The 20,479-nt window shown below is 37.5% G+C and overlaps 1 pseudogene; it reads right to left on the bottom strand.

Moving 5' to 3' along the window:
• Positions 1-234: 234 nt before the first annotated feature.
• LOC136153285 (nuclear transport factor 2 pseudogene) lies at positions 235-674 on the bottom strand (annotated as a pseudogene).
• Between the last annotated feature and the right edge of the window lie 19,805 nt (positions 675-20,479).

Genomic DNA, 20,479 nt, shown 5'->3' with positions numbered 1-20,479 from the left:
AAGCCTTTCCAACGCATGCGCCGGTACAACACAAACTTCTCCTGTCAGATGCAACTAGTCTAGCATCCAAACATCATGCACAACACCTCGGTAGCAGCAGCGCACTGCGCCCACGCCCACCGCGGCCCTGCTCCTGCTCGTTTGTGAATGACATTTGGAGCATCTGGAGGAGTGTAAATAGTATCGGGAAGAGGAGGGAGGAGGAAACCACATGAGTGCCTGGCTGGGAGGAGGTCAGCCAAAGTTGTGCAGGGCAAGCCTGAACATGTCATTGGTGCAAACCCAAGCATCGTTGATGTTCTTTAATAGGAACATCTGGTGGAACCCGATGATGGGGTCTTCATCGGCCTTGAGCTGGCCCACAACCTTGCTGATGATGCAGCTGTCTGGTGTGGGCTGATGGTCCTGCGCCGTGATGCTGTGCTGGATTTTCTGGAGTGGAAGGCTAGAAAATTTCTCCACAATGACAGCTTTCCCCTGGAATTGCTGTCCTTCCCACGTAAGGCATGACACATCAATATAAATTGCACCTAGTTGAGTTCTGTCATTATCAAATAACTGGCAGTAATGTTGAATGAAGCTGGATCCAATCTGCTCCCAAATTGGCTTGTCTCCCATTCTGGAGTGTCACCCGGCCTCGTTGAGACCCGAGGGGCTGGCACGATGGTGGCAGCGGCGGCCTGGACTGAAGTTTTTTAATCTCCCTCATGTGTTACTGAATATATTAACTGTGCACATTAAGGTGGCGCTAGTGGTAAAGAACCCCCCTGCCAATGCGGGAGACATAAGAACCGAGTATTCAGTCCCTGGGTCGGGAAGATTCCCTGGAGGAAGACAAGACAACCCACTCCAGTATTCTTGCCTGGAGAGTTCCATGGACAGAGGAGCCTGGAGGACTACAGTGCCAGAGGGTCGCAAAAAGTTGGACATGACTGAAATGACTTAGCATGCATGCACATAGTTGATTTACAGTGTTAATTTCTGCTGTACACCAGAGTGATATGTGTGTGTATATAAATATATGTATATATATACATATATATATACATTTTTTCACATTCTTTTCCGTTTAGGTTATTACAAAATACTGAATATAGTTCCTTGTGCTATAGAGTAGGACCTTGTTGTTTATCTATCTTGCATATAGCAGTGTGTATCTGTTAATCCCAAGCTCCTAATTTATCCTTCCCCTGTTCCCCTTTGATAACATGGAAGTTATCATGTTTTATATGTCTGTGAGTCTGTTTCTGTTTTATAAATGAGTTAGTCTGTATCCTTTTTAAGCTTCCACATATGGGTGGTATTATATAATGTTTGTCTTTCTCTGGCTGACTTACTTGGCTTAGTATGATATTCTCTAGGTCCATCCATGTTGTTGCAAATGGCATTATTTCTATCTTTTTTACGGCTGAGTAATGTTCCACTGTGTAGACATACCACATCTTTCTCCATTCATCTGTTGATGGACATTTGGGTTGCTTCCATGTATTGTCTACTGTGGATGGTACTGCTGTGAATGTTGGCGTGCATGCATCTTTTCAAATTAGAGTTTTCTTCTTTTCTAGGTATATGCCCAAGAGTGGAATTGCTGGATCATACAAAAATTAACTCACAATGACTGGAAATACAAGACATGAAACTATAAAACTTGTAGAAGCGAATATAGGCAAAAATGCTCTGACATAAATCATTTCAATATTTTCTTAGATCAGTCTCCTAAGATAAAAGAAATAAAAGCAAAAATAAAAATTTAAAAAAAAAACAGCAATGAGATATACTGACAAGCACAAATATCATATGATATCACTTATATGTGGAATCTAAAAAAATTATACAAATGAACTTATTTACAAAACAGAAGCAGTCTCAGACATAGAAAATAAACTTATGGTTACCAAAGGTGAATAGCAGGGGTTGAGAGAAAGTTAGGAATTTGGGATTAACATATACACACTAATATATATAAAATATACAAAATAGGTAAACTACAAGGACCTACTTATAGAAAACTATATTCAATATCTTATAATAATTTATAATGGAAAAGAAGCCAAAAGAATATATATATATATATATATATATATATATATATATATATATATACACACGTGTGTGTGTGTATAACTGAATCACTTTGTCATATACCTGAAAGTAACACAACACTGTAAATTAACTAAACTTCATCAAAAAAACATTTAAAAAACCAATAAAATCACTACAGATGGTGACTGCAGCCATGAAATTAAAAGATGTTTGCTCCTTAGAAGGAAAAGTATGACAAACCTAGATAGTGTATTAAAAAGCAGAGACATCACTTTGCCAAAAAAGGTCTGTATAGCCAAAGCTATGGCTTTTCCAGTGGTCATGTATGGATGTGAGAGTTGGACCAGAAAGAAGGCTGAGCACAGAAGAATTGATGCTTTTGAACTGTGGTGTTGGAGGAGACTCTTGAGAGTCCCCTGGACTGCAAGGAGATCAAACCAGTCCATCCTAAAGGAAATCAACCCTGAATGTTCATTGGATGGACTGATGCTGAAGCTGAAGTTCCAATCCTTTGGCCACCTGAAGCGAAGAGCCAACTCATTGGAAAAGACCCTGATGCTGGGAAAGATGGAGGGCAAAAGGAGAAGAGGGCAGCAGAGGATGAGATGGTTAGATAGCATCACTGACTCAATGGACACGAATTTGAACAAACTCCAGGGGATAGTGAAGGACAGAGGCACCTGACATGCTGCAGTCCATGGGGTTGCAAAGAGTCAGACATGACTTAGCAACTGAAAAACAAAGAATATATCACCTCATACCTGTCAGAATGGCTGTCATCAAAAAGAATAGAAATAGCAGATGTTGGCAAGGATACTGAGAAAAGGAAATAGTTGAACATTGTTGGTGGGAATGTAAATCGGTGAAACCACTATGAAAAACACTGAGGTTTCTCAAATAACTAAATATAGAATATGATCCATCAAATCCATTCCTGGGTATACATCCAAAGAAAACAATAACACTAATTTGAAAAGACTTGTGCATTCCAATGTTCATAGGAGCATTGTTTACAATACCCAAGAAATGAAAGCAACCTAAGTGTCCATCAACAGATGAATGGATAAAGAAGATGTGGTGTGTACACACAAACACACGTACACACACACACACACCAATAGACTACCACTCAGGTATAAGAAAAAGAATGAAATTTTGCCATTTGCAGCAACATGGATAGACCTGGAAGGTATTATTCTTAGTGAAAGAAGTCAGAGAAAAACAATTGCTATATGCTATCACTTTTATGTGGAATCTAAAAATGAAAGCAAACTAGTGAATATAACACAAGAGATACAGACTCACAGATACAGAGAACAAGCTAGAGGTTACCAGTGGGGAGAGGGAAAGGATGAAGGGCAAGACGGGGTAGGGGATTAAGAGGTATAAATTTCTGTGTATAAAATAAGCAACAAGGATATATTGTAAAGCACAGGGAATATAGCCAATATTTAATAATAACTCTAAATGGGGTATAATCTATAAAATTTGTGAATCACTGCTGTACATGTGAAACTTTAATACTGTAACTCAACTATGCCTTAATTTAAAAATGGACCTCAAAAAATTTTTTTAAAGTATCAAATTAAAAAATGTTTTTTAAATGTCATTAAAGATAAAGGATTTAGCTGTTTCCATCTGCTTCCTTAAAGGAAACCCACCATTATTTTAGGTAACTTTAGACAGTTTTCATGGACCCTCGCAGGATTAATGACTCCAAGGGGGAAGAACAAATCTCCTGGGGATGCTGACTAAGAAAAGGGAAAACTGCTCAGAAAAGCAGGATAATAACCTCAGGAAGCCACGGAGGAAGAGCAAACCACGGGAAACACAGTTCTATTTTGCCTGGAGGTTGGCTGCAACATCAAGTTTTAGCAAAAGAAACTTCAAGTTGGGAATGAAAGACTGTTCTCTGTTGGTTTGCAAAGTATAGAAATGAAGAGGTCTGAAAGCAAGGGAGAGAGGAATTAACATGCTCTGAGCACATTATTGTGTCAGGAACCTTACTTCTGGTATTTCATTCATTTTTATAATGCATTTAGGAGGTGCATGCTATGATTATTACTATTTTGGTGCTAAGTACACAGACTTAGGGGGGTGAAGTGACTCATGATGTTCCACATCTTAAAATTGTTAGAGCTGGCAAGACATGCAAACAACCTAAATGTTCATCAACAGATGAATGGATAAAGGAGATGTGGTATATACACAATGGAATACTACTCAGTCATAAAAAAGAATGAAATAATACCATTTGTAGCAATGTGAATGGACCTAGATATTGTCATACTAAGCAAAGTAAGTCAGACTGAGAAAGACAAAAAGCACGTGATGTCAGTTATATGTGGAATCTAAAATATGACACAAATGAACTTGTCTTTGAAATAGAAACAGACAGACTTAGAAAATGAACTTGGGGTTGCTTAGGGGGAGGCAGGTTGGGGAGGGATAGATTGAGAGTTTGGGAATAGCAGATGCAAAGTATTATATATAGGATGGATAAATAACAAAGTCCTACTGTATAGCACAGTGAACTATAATCAATATTCTGTAATAAGCCATAATGGAAAAGAAATGAAAAAGAATATATATGTGTATATATACATACATATATATATATACACACCCATATAACTGAATCGCTTGCTGTACAGCAGAAATTAATACAACATTATAAATCAGCTGTACTTCAATAAAATCTTTTTTTTTACAATTGTTAGAGCAAAGACTAGAACTCAGATCTGTGCAACTCCACTGAAATGTTGTAAAGTGATTGGCCTCCAACTAATAAAATAATATTTAAAAAAAAAAAAAAAAAAAAAAAAAAAAAAAAAGAACATATTTCATTAAATATTAGATGAGCAAGGGAATGCACAAATTAGTGAGTTATCAGATGCTAAAAGCCCCATTTTGAGTTTCTTAAACTCTTTATTGATTCTCTATCATCTTCAAGATAAAGCTCAAACTTCATATATATATATATTACTTGACCCAAATAATCTAGCTGCTGACTACCTCTGCTTCAACTTGAATTTAAGCTACTCCCCATCTTTCTGTCCACACTCCATTCTTTGCTCACAGTGATCTCTTTTTTTTTTTTTTTTCTATGAAAGGGCCATGTTCTCTTTTGCACATTGGTCTTCAATCTTTCGTTTGTATAACCACCATACAACCCCCTTCACCCTAGCTCCCACTCTTCACCTCCTTAGTTCCTACTCAGCAACTTAAATGGTATATTCTTTGGAAAGTTTTTCCTGATACCCCAAGTCCAAGTTTTTAGAGTTGACAGAACTAAGTCTGAGATGCTAAGTGACTTGCCCAAGTTCACACAGCTTGTAAGCAGCAGAGTCAAAATTTGCCTTGCTATATCAGACTCCAGATATATATCATTTATATCACTCCTCACAACAACTCTGGGAGATAAGGGGTTAAGTGACTGTCCCAAGATCACACACCTAAAGTGGGGCAGTTTCTGTAACCCTAAATCCAGGTACATTTTACTACACTAGAGCAATTCCATGCCATTCGTGTTAGAAGAGCTTTGCTTTATGAAGGGGAGGGGTATCTAGTTTGTTATTGACAAAACTACAAAAGATCCCTCCTCATAACAAATTGAAAAAAACAGCTCCTGGACAAATATCCCAAGTGTAAATACCACTACCAATAAGAACAAATCAGTAGGCGATTCTTGGCTTGCTTATTTAACTTGCATGCTGCTCAGTCCTGGCAACGCTTCCCCTCTGCGTCTTTCAGAAAATGAGGCCTGGTGGCCTTTATGATGGGCTCCAGGGGAACGGAGTAAACTGACTCACTATATTCTCTCACTGAGAAGCCACTAGGTATACCCACTATCCTGGCCAGTACAGTCACTCAGCAATCAGGTAAATGTAAGACTTGAGATGTTTCAAATGTCTTATTTTGACTTTAGCTTCCAGAAACCATCAAAATAAAATGTACTTTTGGAAATTCACAAACAACAGCTGTTCTTCCCCTTCACTATGCTTTTACAAAGAGAGAACTGCAGCAAGCAGGGGGCATATCAGACAGAACTGTGTCAACTATGGTGACTGGATTATTATTTTGAAAACCCTCTATCTAAACCTCATATAAGCAAACAGTTCAGGCTTAAAATGAGATCACTCTCCGAGGACACTCATTACTGCTACTGGTATGTGTGAGTATTAGGAGGATTCCTAGTCAAGCTAGAAACCTGACCTTCTATTCTTTCTGAGAGCTCAAAAGCCCTAACTTTGGTCTTATCCTCCCTTTTTCTACCCAGAAAAGTCATAGTCCCCATGTTGAAGAGGCAAACTGAATTTATACTAAAATCTTCAATTATTTCTAAAATCACTATCTTATTCTGTTTATCCTCCTGTTTACCCAATCCCATCATCATTCTGGACTAAAGATGCTGTTGCTATTTGACAATGATCAGTTTTTATCAAATACATTGACTAGAAAAGTAAAATGAGGTTTTTACTAAATACATTTTCTTCGTTGGATTAAACTTTAATGGGCACATTCCAGCAATTCTGGAATCCCATGTCTATCCTGCATCCCCTAAACACTCTTGGAAATTCAGAAAGGAAAAGGTTGACTAACACTCTCAGTGTTCATCTATAAATATCAACACCCAGTATCACAGATTACACATATGCAAAGAAACTTCAAAAAACCAGGACATTTCAGGGACCAGACACTCTTCCAGTAATCTAATTGAAGGCATTAGCAAATTAAAAACAGGTCAATCACAAAAGGAGTTTGTCAACCATGCAATGAAGGGAGGAGGAATCAGTGAAGCTCAAGTTGGCAGCTCCCAGCCAGCACTGCCCAGGCGAGAGTGTTCCCTTGCTCGTATTGTAGAGTCGACTGTGCCCAGAACAGGGCCTGGAACATACTAGAACCTCACCAGTAATTTGTTAATGAAATGACTAAACGAATGAATAAGTGACTAAAAGGTGTCAATGACAGGGCCTTTGTGGAGATGGATTCATTATCAAGCCATCAAACTAGATCATAAATCCAGTGTCTTTAAATCTGACTTTTCTGTCCTTCAGCATCTTATGTAATCGATGAGAGGACCCTAGTGTTCCCAATCCTACCGTAAATGGTAACACTGGCCTCCTGATTTTAAAATATCATTGTCTGACTTCAGATCTTGTGGAGTGCTGACAAATCAGGCTCCTGAGGCTATAGTTCAGGGCCAGATCCTAGACACCAGCAAACTCATATAGAGCTACTAAGAGTGGAATAAAGGCTTCTGGATGTCAATTAGTCTAATCCAGGTGACCTTATTCTATCTGATCATGTGTGCTTTTCATATTTCTACTACTGTACTTTCTGTAAAATTAACACTAATGCCCAAGATGCCATCACTCCCCCCGCCACCATGCAGCCAATTATTTTCTTAAATTTTATCTTGAAGAACAATTGTCCCTGGGACTGACCCATGCCTCTTGAGACTTCAGTCAACTTTTGTATCAAAAGCCCCTCCATGTGGCTATCCTTACCTGCTAATGGTTCTCGTCACTATGGTTCCAAGCATTTTATTCATCCTAGGATACTCATAAAAGATAACAGGTTTAGGTTGCTTTGTGAACTTTTGAATCAATTAAAAGATTCATGCCATGGTCTCCCTGAGCTCTAGGAATCATTTTCTCATGTAGCTCCTCATCTATGGGCAAAGAAATAAGGATCTACCAGCTGGTTGGTAACAATTATCAAAGGCTCATTGTATGCCAAATTCTATGCCCTTTGAGGACCATGGAAACTAACATGCAATGGCGATATTACAGGATAGAGAACAACTGGGACTTCTTAGGCGGCTCAGTAGTAAAGAACCCACAGGAGATGCAGATTCGATCCCTGGGTCAGAAAGATCCCCTGGAGTAGGAAATGGCAACCTGCTCCAGGATTCTTGCCCAGGAAATCCTATGGACAGAGGAGCCTAGCGGGATACAGTCCGTGGGGTCGCAAAGAGTCAGACATGGCTGAGTGACTAAACAGCAACAACAGAGAGCTACCGACAGATGAATCTTCAGATCCAGTTGTACATGGGCTCATAGGAAGAGTCCTGGATTGAAGCCCTGGCTCTGCATTTCTGTGCTACGTAATCCTGCCCAAGACACTTAAGCTCCCTGAGCCCCTCTGTCTTAATTTGCAAAATTGGAAAAGATTCATCTTTTGCCTACTTTCACTTACAGGGTGGAATGGAGGATCAAATGAACTAATGGAGGTGAAATTGCTTTTTAAATTTTAAAGTGGTATTCATTGAGGACCCACTACTACTGCTACCATCATCATCATCATCATTTTCATTATCAGTCTACTATTGTTAAGGAGAGAGATCCTGTTGGATGGCTGGAAGCTGGCTGAAGGCTCCATTTCCCTCAAGACAAAGCTGCCCAAGGGACTGCCGTTAGTGCTACCGCCACTCTCGGTAACGCCACGATTGCTGCTTACAGAGGAGCCCGCCACAGAGCGGACGGGATCAGATGTTGTGACACCCGGATTGCCGGGTATCAAATCTCTGCCATTATCTTCCCAAGGAACACAATGTGTTGCAGCTGGAAAGAGACAGTCTGACTTCGAGCCAAATCATGCTGGCTTCAAGTTGCTAGAACCAGCTCCTCGGAAGGTGAATTTTGTGATGCTATAGTACTGTGCCTCCCACCCCTCACCCCCATTTAATTGGATCTGTATTTGAACTGTACATTCAGAAAGGCCTTCTGTCACTTTTTGTCAAAGATTTCTCTTTGAGTTGCTTGAAGTGTCTATTAAAAACTTAGCCTAAAGCAGTGTCTTTTGAATCCCCAGCTCCCTAATTCAGGTACCAGAGCACTGCAAGCATACACCACCAGCCTGTAAATGGATAAACTACTCAAAAGACATTTTCCACCCCTTAAATATGGTTCCAAGAAAGAATAGGAAATGCCTCATACCTCTAATGGAAGCTATTTGCTACAAAAACAAATCATTCAGGTCCATGGACCTAGAAATGCCTTTTGCAAATAAAAGTGAAAGGAAGAGACAGCCAAACAGCAGCTGAAACCAAGCAACCATCACCCACAAAGCACATGATTCAAATAAAAATGAAATACTTATTTGAAAAATGGGTTACCCCCACACCCAACAGCAGTTGTCACGTAATGTATAAAAGAAAACAGCCAACATTTTGTAGGAATTTCAAAGAAAGTGAACTATTTGTTCCTTGTTAGTAGCTAATGTAAATATCAGAGCAAATAGCGGCTTTGATTCCAATAAAATTGTAGAACATTTCCAAATGCTCATACATAAATTCTGACACCAAAATGTACATCTCTTAAGATACTGGAAGATGAGCCCCAAATGATGTGCTTAATACATTTGTTCTTTCTTGAAGAGATGAGGTATAATTGTACGCAATCATCATGTAGCTAGGAATTATATGAAGAACCCTGAACTATAAGTACTAAATCAAACTAAATAGTCTCTTATCCTATTTTTCTCTTTTATACTTGTCATTACTTCCTGAAGTTCTCATTACAACTGCATAATTCTACCCATCACCCCCACCCCCTGAAACCCCACAGGTTTTCTTCAGAAAAGGAGGGTAGCTTTCCCCTTCTCCTTTCCCTCAGAACCACAGCTTTCTCCCCACAAATATTCACGGGGTGAGACTCACAGACAAATTATTTCCATGAGCAATAACACCTTTTGGGGTAGGACAACTAAGTTATTACTGCTTTATTTATTTATTTTTTTACAAATATTTAACATATCTTTAAGACTTGCTTTTGTTATCCCTTGAGAAAAGAGAACCTGTTCTAGAAGAAAGGTTAATGGGAAAGCATGAGCTACATTGTGATATTAAAAACAGATTTCTTTTTTCCAAAGCTAAAAACCACAGTCCTCCTTCATTCGGTCCTAAAGAAGACATAATATTGCCAGCTAATGGGCTGTCCACAAATGACCATTATTGAATGAATAATAAAGGAATAATAGCAATGTGATTTCCACTTACATCAACCACAAAAATCTTCTGGGAATCATCCAAAAACTGCACTTTTAAATGTAGCATTCTCGGAGAGGCCGTTGGGCTGCGAGCAGGCTCAGAGTGCTGTGGGTGCTGTGACAGGAAGGGGGCTTTCTCAGGGAATTTCACTCTCAGCTGGAGGCAGTGCGCTCGGGTCCCCCCACCCCCGCCCAGGCACCCCCACTGTCAGCAGGGCACACTTCTGTTTGCTTGAAGTGATGCACACCACAGGGCGTGTGCGCTGCTGCGTGCTGGTGATCAATAGCATCTGGACGATCTCCTCTTTGCTCAACGTCAAATCCAACTGGACTCGCTCTAGCCCTCTTAAACTCGCTTCCTTTCTTCAAAGAAAAATAAAAAGAAAGCCTTTGCAACCCCTGGAGATTTTCTTCATTTCACAAGAGCACGATTTGAAAACTCTAAATGTAGCTTCCATAAACTGAAAGTAGATATTCTTAAAAGTGGAAAGATTAATTAGAGTTAGTCTCACATTGTACTAGAGATTTCATGGCTGAACTAGAAAACTTTATACATAACAATTGTAACTTTTGAATTTATGTGATTTAGAAATGGAAACTATGTAAAAAGGAATATATGGAAAAACTCACTTCCACTTCTGTCCCTTCTATTCTGTGCACCCATGATGTTCCTATCAGTGACCAATTTTATTAGTTTTTCTTGTTTTCATTTTGCCTTCAGTGTTTCTTTACACAAATACTGCACAAGTAAATACAAATGTATTTCTCATACGTAGGTAGCATGCTATTGTTTTGTGCCTTCCTTTTCTTACTTCATATATCATTGTTGATTTCTCCTTAGCTGTGCTTGGAGAGCTTCCTGATTTTTTTTTTTACAGCTGTATGATTTTGCACAGTAGGTGAAACGTAGTTTACTCAAATAGTCACCTAATGACATGGGTCATTTCAAACATTTTGCTATTATAAATAAACAAGTTTGGAATGAATAATCTCATATGTATGCCACTTTATGTCATTTATATCTGTAGGATAAATTTCCAGAAGTGGAATTGCTGGACAAAGGTAATGTATTGGTAATCTTTATAGCTACTTCTGTTTCTTTCCATAAGGGTTGTTATGATTTGATTTGTGTCCCCCAAAATTCAAGTGTTTAAGTCCTAACCCCCAATTACTCAGAATGTGACTGTATTTGCAGATTGGGTTTATAAAAAGGTGATCAAGTTGAAATGAGGGCATTAGAGTGGCTCTAATCCGATGTGACTAGTGTCCTTGTAAGTAGAGGACATTAGAACACAGATATGTACAGAGGGAAGATCACGTGAAGACACAGGGAAGAGAAGATGGCCACTTACAAGACTAGGAGAGAGGTCTCAGAAGGACCCAACCCTTCTAGCACTTTGATCTCAGATGTGTAGCCTCCAGAATTGTGAGAAAAATTAATTCAAATACATTTCTGTTCTTATAAGCCACCCAGTGTCTAGTACTTTGTTATGGCAGAACAACCAACTTAATTCAAGGGTTGTATCAATTTGCAGTCCCACCAACAATGTATGAAAGTTTCTATCTTCCCCAGGCTCACCAATAGAATGTGGTATCAGACTTTTTTATTTATGCCAGGTTGATAAGTGAGAAAAAGAATCTCAATGTAGTTCTCAATTTGAATTTTTCGTATTGTGAGAAAAGTTGAGCAACTTTTCAGAGGTTTCAGGGTCATTTGGTATTCTTATTTTATATAAACTAACTTTCCACGTAGTTCCACACACTTTTTGAAGAAAATATTGGTTATCATCCCTTTTCCTCAGTCTCTAGGATCCAAATTTGCCCTTTGTGATATGAATTACAAATATTTTCCCCACTTATCCTTTATCTTTGCTTATGGGGTACATGTGTGCTGTTGTTTACTATGAGAAATTTTTTAAAATTTTTGTTAAGTGACATATGTGAATCAGTTTCTAAATGGCCTCTGGATTTGTCATAATTAGAAAGGCCTGATTCACCTCAAGGTTTACTGTTAGTATTTTAATAGTTTCATTTTTTAAACCTTAATCTTTGATCTATTTAGATTTTATCTTGATATATGTATGAAGTATGGATCATATTTAATCATTTTGCAAATAGCTACTCAGTTATCCTAATGTTATCGATTAGACATTTCATTTTTACCCTCCTTGATTTGAGAAGATATCTTTATCATATATTAATAATTTGCTATATGCATTTGGGTCTGTTTCTGGATTTTTGTTTATTTCCATGTACTAATTTCACATCATTTTAATTTTTGTGGCTCTAGACTATGTTTTAATATCCAACAAGGCTGCTCTATACGTTATTGCTCTATATTTACAGAGTTTTCCCTGCTATTCTTGCTTACTTATTTTTCTATATAAGCTTGTTCAGTTTCAGGAAAAGAATCAGGTTTATTTATAGAGATGTGTTAAAGTTATTTATTTGTGGAAAACTTATATCTTTCTGATGGTGAGTCTTTTTATCCATGGGGTGTGTATGTCTATTTGTTCAGGTCTACTTTTATGTCCTTCTTTTCTAGAATGTTGTATTTAATATAAATTTTAAAATATACATAAAACCAAAGAGTTTAGTACAATAAACTCCCATACATTTATCATCCAGATTAATAACTGTTATGAGAGGAATTGTTTCATCCCCCAAACTCATACATTGAAGTCTTAATCCTTAGTACCTCTGAATGAGGCTGTATTTGGGGATAGGGCCTTTAAAGAAGAAAGTTCAAATGAAGCCTTTAGGATGGGCTCTAATCCAATCTGACTGGTCTTATATGAAAAGAAAATTTTTATACACAGGAGAGAGACCAGGGATACACACACACACACACACACACACACACACGGGAAAAATCAGGCGAGGACACAGCGAGAGGGCAGCCACTTGCAAGCCAAGGAGAGAGGCCTCAGAAGAAGCCAAACCTGCCAACGCCTTGACCCTGGATTTTTAGCCTCCAGAATGGTGAGAAATTTCTGTTTACACCACATAGTATGGTATTTTGTTATGGCAAAATTGATACACATTTATCAGCAAATTGATACAAATACTATTAAGATTTTGCACTCTCTCTCTCTCCCCCCTTGCCTCTTTCTTTCTTGAACTATTTTAAAGCAAATATCATATCATTCCACTCCCTTAATGTCTGGTATTTATCACTTAAAATATGGAAAATTTCTCATATAACCCAAAGGCTATCACCACAACTAACAAAATCATCAAACACAGTCTTATTATCACATAATACCCAGTCCATACTCAATTTTCCCCATTGTTTCAGAAAGTTTTTGTTTTTTTTATAGTTAGTTGGTTTGAATCAGCATCCAAACAAGTTCCACATATTGCATTTGGTTGTTATATCTATTAATTCTCTTTTACTCAATAACAATGTCCTTCCTCTGTTTTTATGCCTTAGATTCATTGAAGAAACTTGGTCAGTTGTCCTATGAAATGTCCCACGTTCTCTATTTGTCTGCTCGCTTCATTGGGCTGCCACCTAGCTTGTTATTGCACTCCTCATATTTCTTTTTTTTTTTTTTTTTTCTCATATTTCTTATAAATGAAACATAGCTATAAATGCTTGATAGGATCCACAATCTACTTTTTTGCTAAGAATTCTTCATAGTCAATGCTGCATGCTTATATTACATCACATCAGGAGGCATAGGATGATTGTTTCTAGTGATACTAAGATTGATTAATGGGTTTAAGTAATGAACATCAAAGTGAGTATTTCTCATATAGGCTTTGTGTATTTCTTATATATTCACTTCTAGGTATTTAAACTTCTTGGTTGCATCTTTAAAAATGGAGATTTCCTCTTCCATTGTATATTCTAATGCCTTTTGTATATATGAAGGTATTTTTATATATTAACTTTTTATCTTGCTAACATACTGAACTCTCTTAAATGTTTGTAGTATATTTGATTCTTGGATTATCAGGTTTAAGACAATTATATTATTTGTAAATAGAAATCATCTTCTCTCTTCATTTCTAATTCACATAACACTAATTTCTTTCTTTTGTCTATTTAGATGGCCAAACATCCAATGAAACATTAAATAATAGTGCCCAAAGTGGGCATTCTTTTTTTTTCTCCTGACATTAGTGGGAATGCTGCCAGGGTTTCCCCATTAAGTAAAACGCTGGCTTTTGAAGGAGATATTTTCTAAAGTATGTTTAAACCTGATTGGGCAAAAGTGCCCAAACACCACCCTTTGTCTATACTGAACCAACTTATTCTATGTCACTAAACAGGCTGGTAAAATTAGACCAATGAAATGCTGTCATCTGATGGGCAAGAGTGCATAGCTTTGATAATATTTTGATTGCTCACAGCAGTCTCCACAACAAGTCCAAGTGGAGAGTCAGCTGTGAAGCTGGTGGGAAAAGCACTAGCTTAGGAGGAGAAGGGGGTGACAGAGGATGAGATGGTTGGATGGCATCACCGACTCAATGGGCATGAGTTTGGGCAAGCTCCGGGAGTTGGTGACGGACAGGGAAGCCTGGCGTGCTGCAGTCCATGGTGTTGCAAAGAGTCAGAAATGACTGAGTAATTGAACTGAACTGAACTGGTGGCCAAAGAATCTATTTAAAATCTTACAAGCAATGTGACCTAAGCCAGGGCACTTGAGCTCCCTGTGCCTTAGTTTCCTAACTTATAAAGTAAGGTGACAATTCTAATTCATAGAGTTGTTGTGAGAAAGAAAAGACCTAGATATGTGAAATCATATAATTCAGCACCTACCACATAGTAGGCACAGAATAAATGTTTGCTGAATTAATATTAAGGACATAAATATAAATTATTTACTTTTTGTTGAAGTTTAAAATGGTAAATCAAGAATGAGCTCTCTCTTTTCCTCTCTTTTTCCACCTAGACTTTATTCCTTCAGTTATTACTGGCAGAATGTTACTAATTGACTGTGATTCAAAACAGGAAACTGTCCTAAAGGAAATTTTCATATTCTACTTTAAAGTAAAAATCCAAAGTTGAGCTCACCCTTGGAAAAATTATCCTGGCTAGTCTGTTTTCACTTTAGTCCCTCCACACATGGGGAGGTGGAGAGGGAGAGCTGAGCGGGAGGCCAGAATAGGAGCAAAAAGAGATTGGGGGATGGAGTCCAGGACTGGTGAGCTAGGATGGAAAGAGTATACTAGATAGCTTTTACCATTACCATTTAAAAAGAAACCTAAATCAAAAATAAAAAGCACATCATTGTTTCTTCCTAAGATTATGAGTGATCTGTGATACAACTTTAAGGATAAGAGTTAAGAATTCTGACCAAAATTCTGGCCCCAGTTCCTGGCATTTTATCATTAGTATCTTATTTCTTTGGGGTTGGTTAAAGACTGTTCTTTTTCAAAATTTCCTTATTTTCTCCCAGCTTTATTGAGGTACAATTGACATATAACATTATGTAAGTCTGATGTATACTTGATTTGATACACTTATACATTGTGAAATGTTTACCTCAATAGGATTAGTTAACACCTCCATTACCTCACATGATTATCATTTCTTTTTTGTGATGAAAGCATTTAAGATCTACTCTCTTAGAAATTTTCAATCATATAATACAGTATTGTTAACTATAGTCACCATGCTGTAGATCCCCAGGACTTATTTATAAGTGAAAGTTTGCAACCTTTGACCAACACCTCCATCTCCTCCCCACCCAGCCACTTACAACCACCTTTCTACTTTGTTTCTGTGAGTTTGGCTTTTATAGATGCTATATAAATGATATTATACAGTATTTGTCTTTATCTGACTTATCTCACATAGCACAATGCCCTCAAGGTCCATCCACGTTGTTGCAAATGGCAGGATTTCCTTCTTTCTCATGGCTCAGTAATATCCCCTTGTGTATACACGCCTCACCTTCTTTATCCATTCATCTGTAGACTGACAGTAAGTAGGCTGACTGTATCTTGGTTATTGTGAATGATACTGCAGTTAACACGGGAGTGCAGTATCTCTTTGAAGTCCTGATTTCATTTCTTTTGGATATGTACCCAGAAGTGAGATTACTGGCTCATATGGTAACTCTACTTTTAATTTTTTGAGGAACCTTCACACTGTTTTCCATAGTGGCTGCACTAATTTACATTTCCACCAATAGTGCACCAGGGCTCCCCTTTCTCCATATCCTTGCAAAAATTTATCTCTTATCTTTTCTATAATAGCCATTCTAACAGGTATGAGGTAACATCTCATTGTGCTTGTGATTTGTATTTCCCTGATGACTAGCAATACTGAGCATCTTTTCATGTACCTGTTGACCATTTCTGTATCTTCTTTGGAAATATGTCTACTCAGTTCCTCTGCTCATTTTTTAATCAAATGTTTTGTGTGTTGTTTTTGCTACTGAGTTCCTTATAAACTTTGGATATTAACTCCTTATCAGATATATGATTTGCAAATATTTTCTCCCATTCCATAAGTTGCCTTTTCATTTTGTTAATTGTATCTTTTGCCATGCACTAGTTTACTTTGGCTTTTGTTGTTTGTGATTTTGGTGTCATATCCCCCCAAATCATTGTCAAGACCACTGTCAAGGGGGCTTTCCCCCTATGTTTTCTTCTAGAAGTTTTATAGTTTTAGGTCTTAAGTTTAATTTTTTAAATTCATTTCAAGTTAACGTTTGTGAGTGGTTTGAGATAGGGTCCCTTTTATTCTTCTGAATGTGATTATCCAATTTTCCCAATACTGTTATTGAGAGACTGCCCTTTCCCCGTTGAGTTTTTTTGACTCCCTTGTCAAATATTGGTTGTATAGGCAAGGGGTTGTTTCTGGGTTCTTGATTCTGTTCCATTGCTTTTTGTCTCTATTTTTATGCCAGTACCATACTATTTTGATTACTATAGTTTTGTAATAACAGTTTGAATTTAAAAAGTGTGATGCCTCCCACTTTGTTCTTCTCAGGATTACTTGGGTTATTCAGGGTCTTTTGTAGTCCCATACAAATTTAGTACTTTTTTCTCTATTACAATGGAAGATGCCATTGGAATTTGAATAGGAATTGCATTGAATCTATAGATGGCTTTCAGTAGCATGAACATTTTGACAATATTAATTCTTCTAATACATGAAGATATATTTCCTTCTGTGTCCTCTTCAGTTTCTTCAAATTGAACAATCACATGCAAAGTAATTCAGTGTTTTTGCAGATTATATTACAAGTTGTTACAAGACAAATGACTAAAATTCCCTGTGCTCTACAAAATATCCTTGTATCTATTTTATTCATAGTAGTTTGTATTTGTTAATCCCTTACCCCTAATTTGTTCCTCTCCCCTTTGTTAAACATAGACTTGTCCTCTATACCTCTGAGACTTTCTGTTTTTTAGATTCCACATATAAGTGATATAATACAGCATTTGTCTTTGATTTATTTCACTAAGCATAATATTTTTAACATCTATTATTAGCATTGCAGCAAACAGCAGAACTTCATTATTTTTTATGGCTCAGTAATATCCCATTGTATATATATATATATATATATATATATATATATACCATATATACATCCTATATATATATCCTGTATACACACACACACACACACAATATCCCATTGTAATATACAATATCCCATTGTATATATTATTTGTATAATCATCTGTTGATGGGCACATAGTAATCTCTAATGATCTTCTTTATTTGTATGATATCATTTGTAATGTCGCCTCTTCATTTCTGTTTTTTTTTTTTTTGAGTTCTCTCTTTTGAAATTAAGTCTAGCTATGGTTTGTCAGTTTTTCTTGTCTTTTAAAAAGCACAACTCTTAGTTTTGTTGATCTTTTCTATTTTTTTGTCTCTATTTTCATTTGTTTCTGCTCTGATCTTTATTTCCTTTCTTCTACTTAATTTGGGCTTAGTTAATTCTTATTTTTCTTGTTCCTTGCAATTTAAAGTTAAATTGTTTGAGGTTTTTTTCTTAATGTAAGTACCTGTTGCTAAAACCTTCCTCTTTTAAGTGTTTTTGCAGCATCCTATAAGCTTTGGTATGTAATGTTTTCATTTTTGTTTGTTTTCAAGATATTTTAAAATTTTCCTTTTGATTTCCTCCTTTGACCCATTGGTAATTCAGGGGTGTGTGTGTCAGTGCTTTGCCCAGATCCCCTCAGATACCTTTTACTATTTTTGTGAACCCATCTTCCCACTGTCTGTGTATTTTGCTTTTAAATGCCAGCACTTGCAAATGTTTTTAAGAAGACTGTACTTGGGAGACTGGAGCCATTTTTCCTAAAAATGCAGGATAATCAGAAAATCCTGGGAAATTTAAATCTCTCCAGGGCAGCCCTTAGCCAATGGCTGATGCAGAAGTGTAAAAGTTCAGCTTTGATGTATAATTTATGTGTCAGAGCTACCCTGAAGAATAAAGCTAAGAGATTGGGACTTACCTCAGAATTGCACTCCCCCCCCCTTTTTTTTCTTCTCCTTTTGTATCCCACTTGCCCTACTTTTTCCAGTTCTTCCAGGAGCAATTACCCAATAAACCACATGCACATGAAACTTTATTTGCTTGTCTGCTTGTAGGGTACCAGCCTAAGACATTCTGGCTGCTTACCTCACAGGTTGTTGTCAAGATAACTCAAGAAAGTGAAAATGGATACTTTTTGCTAGGCAAAGGGCCCTCCCATGGCATATTTCTGCTTTCCTTTTCAAGAATGAGGTATATATAGGACTGACTCTTTGCAGAATCACCTCTCTAGAAATAAGTCTCGGCCCGTATTTAGGGTTGAAGAAATTACCACTCTTTCTAGCCCATTCTTTCCTTCCAGGTGTTTTAATCCCAAGATACTAATAATTACAATGGCTGTATATAGAACTCTTACCATCTTCAGAAGGTTTGAATGCATTATCTCATTTTATCTTCAAAACAGCCTCCAGAAGTCAGGATTCTTATTATCATCTCCATATTATAAGTAAGGAAATATGGATGCCCAGAAAAAATAAGTATCAGCAAATACCAGGGCTGGAATTGTAACTCAGGTCACATATTCATGACTTCAGTGTCAAGCTCTTGATCATTACACATATTGCCTCCCACTTTTCACCTACCTCTCACTCAGGGAGCTCAGGAATCCTGGTTTTCCTCTCCATATGAGCATCAGAATCTCATCACTTAAAATATGCCTCCATTATATTTTAACATTCACCCCTGACCAAGTCTCTGAATTTCTATAGTATACATCCTTAATATTTCTTTTGGGGCTTCTATATAAAACAGTCTATCTTTACATGATTGTTTTGAGACTCCTGGGAAAGTGAGCTTTTCTTGAGTGTTCAATTATGAGTTAGGCACTTTGTTAGTCAGTTAGCTAACCAACTCATTTAAGTTCCACATAAACCTATGATACGGGTAATATTTTTATCAGACAAGGAATGAGGATCACTTAGTAGGCTAAAACAACAACAACAACAAAAAAACAGGATCAAAGAGGTCTTCCCTAGAGATCACCCAAGCAATCTGAAGTTTGGGGCCTGTTGACTACCAAGTTTAAATTTCTCTTTTCCATCAGGCTGCCTGTTAATTTTATTTGTCCAAATTTCAAATTTGACTTGTTGGCTACAAAGCCAACTGTATTGCCTCTGTTCTTACTGTGTGGTAGTTACTCAGCCGAATCTGACTCTTTGCGACCCCTTGGATTGTAGGCAGCCAGGCTCCTCTGTCCATGGAATTCTCCAGGCAAAAACACTGGAGTGGGTAGCCTTTCCCTTCTTCAGGGATCTTCCCAACCCAGGGATCGAACACAGGTCTCCTGCATTGCAGGCAGATTCTTTACCTTTTTAGCCAGCAGGGAAGTGTTACTATTGAAGAGGGTGTTTGATGTATATTCATGTTTAGCCAGGTGCTCAGTCTGATTTTTGCAAGCTCTGTCATAAGCCCAGAGGTTTTTGAGGTGAGAAAGAACTGATGAGGCCAAAGTCACTCCATCTGATGTCTTTTTCTCCCTGCATAGCCAGTCTCCCATTACACACTTAAGTGGTCTAAGAGAATAGCAGGAGGGATAACAAGATAGGTGGGTGAAAAGGGAGGACATAAGTCTTCTCCTGGGTGGGAGTTTTTATTCTTACACCAACAAAATATTGCTCAGTTTCCTGCAGGGTTTTAGTTAAGTAAAAGGCACAAAGATTTTGTTTGTTGCTTATTATGTGCCAGCCTTCTTCATATACTATTTCTCCATCATTCATTCAAAAATATATGTTGAGCCCTGTTAATGATAAAGCATCATTTATTGAAGACACTGGAAATGCAGCAGTGAACGTAACAGACAAAGTTCCTGCTGCTCTAGAGCTTACTTTTGAGTAGAAACCAAAGAGAAGCCTCCCTTTCTTCCCCCAGCTCCAGCTGCAGCTCCACTTCACTCATATTTACTTTTATTTATTCAATATATCAGGGTTCCAAGT

This window comes from Muntiacus reevesi, chromosome X (assembly GCF_963930625.1).
Source record: "Muntiacus reevesi chromosome X, mMunRee1.1, whole genome shotgun sequence".
Lineage (NCBI taxonomy): Eukaryota > Metazoa > Chordata > Mammalia > Artiodactyla > Cervidae > Muntiacus > Muntiacus reevesi.
Note: the sequence above shows the minus strand (reverse complement) of the source record. Positions and strands in the feature narration are given on the sequence as shown.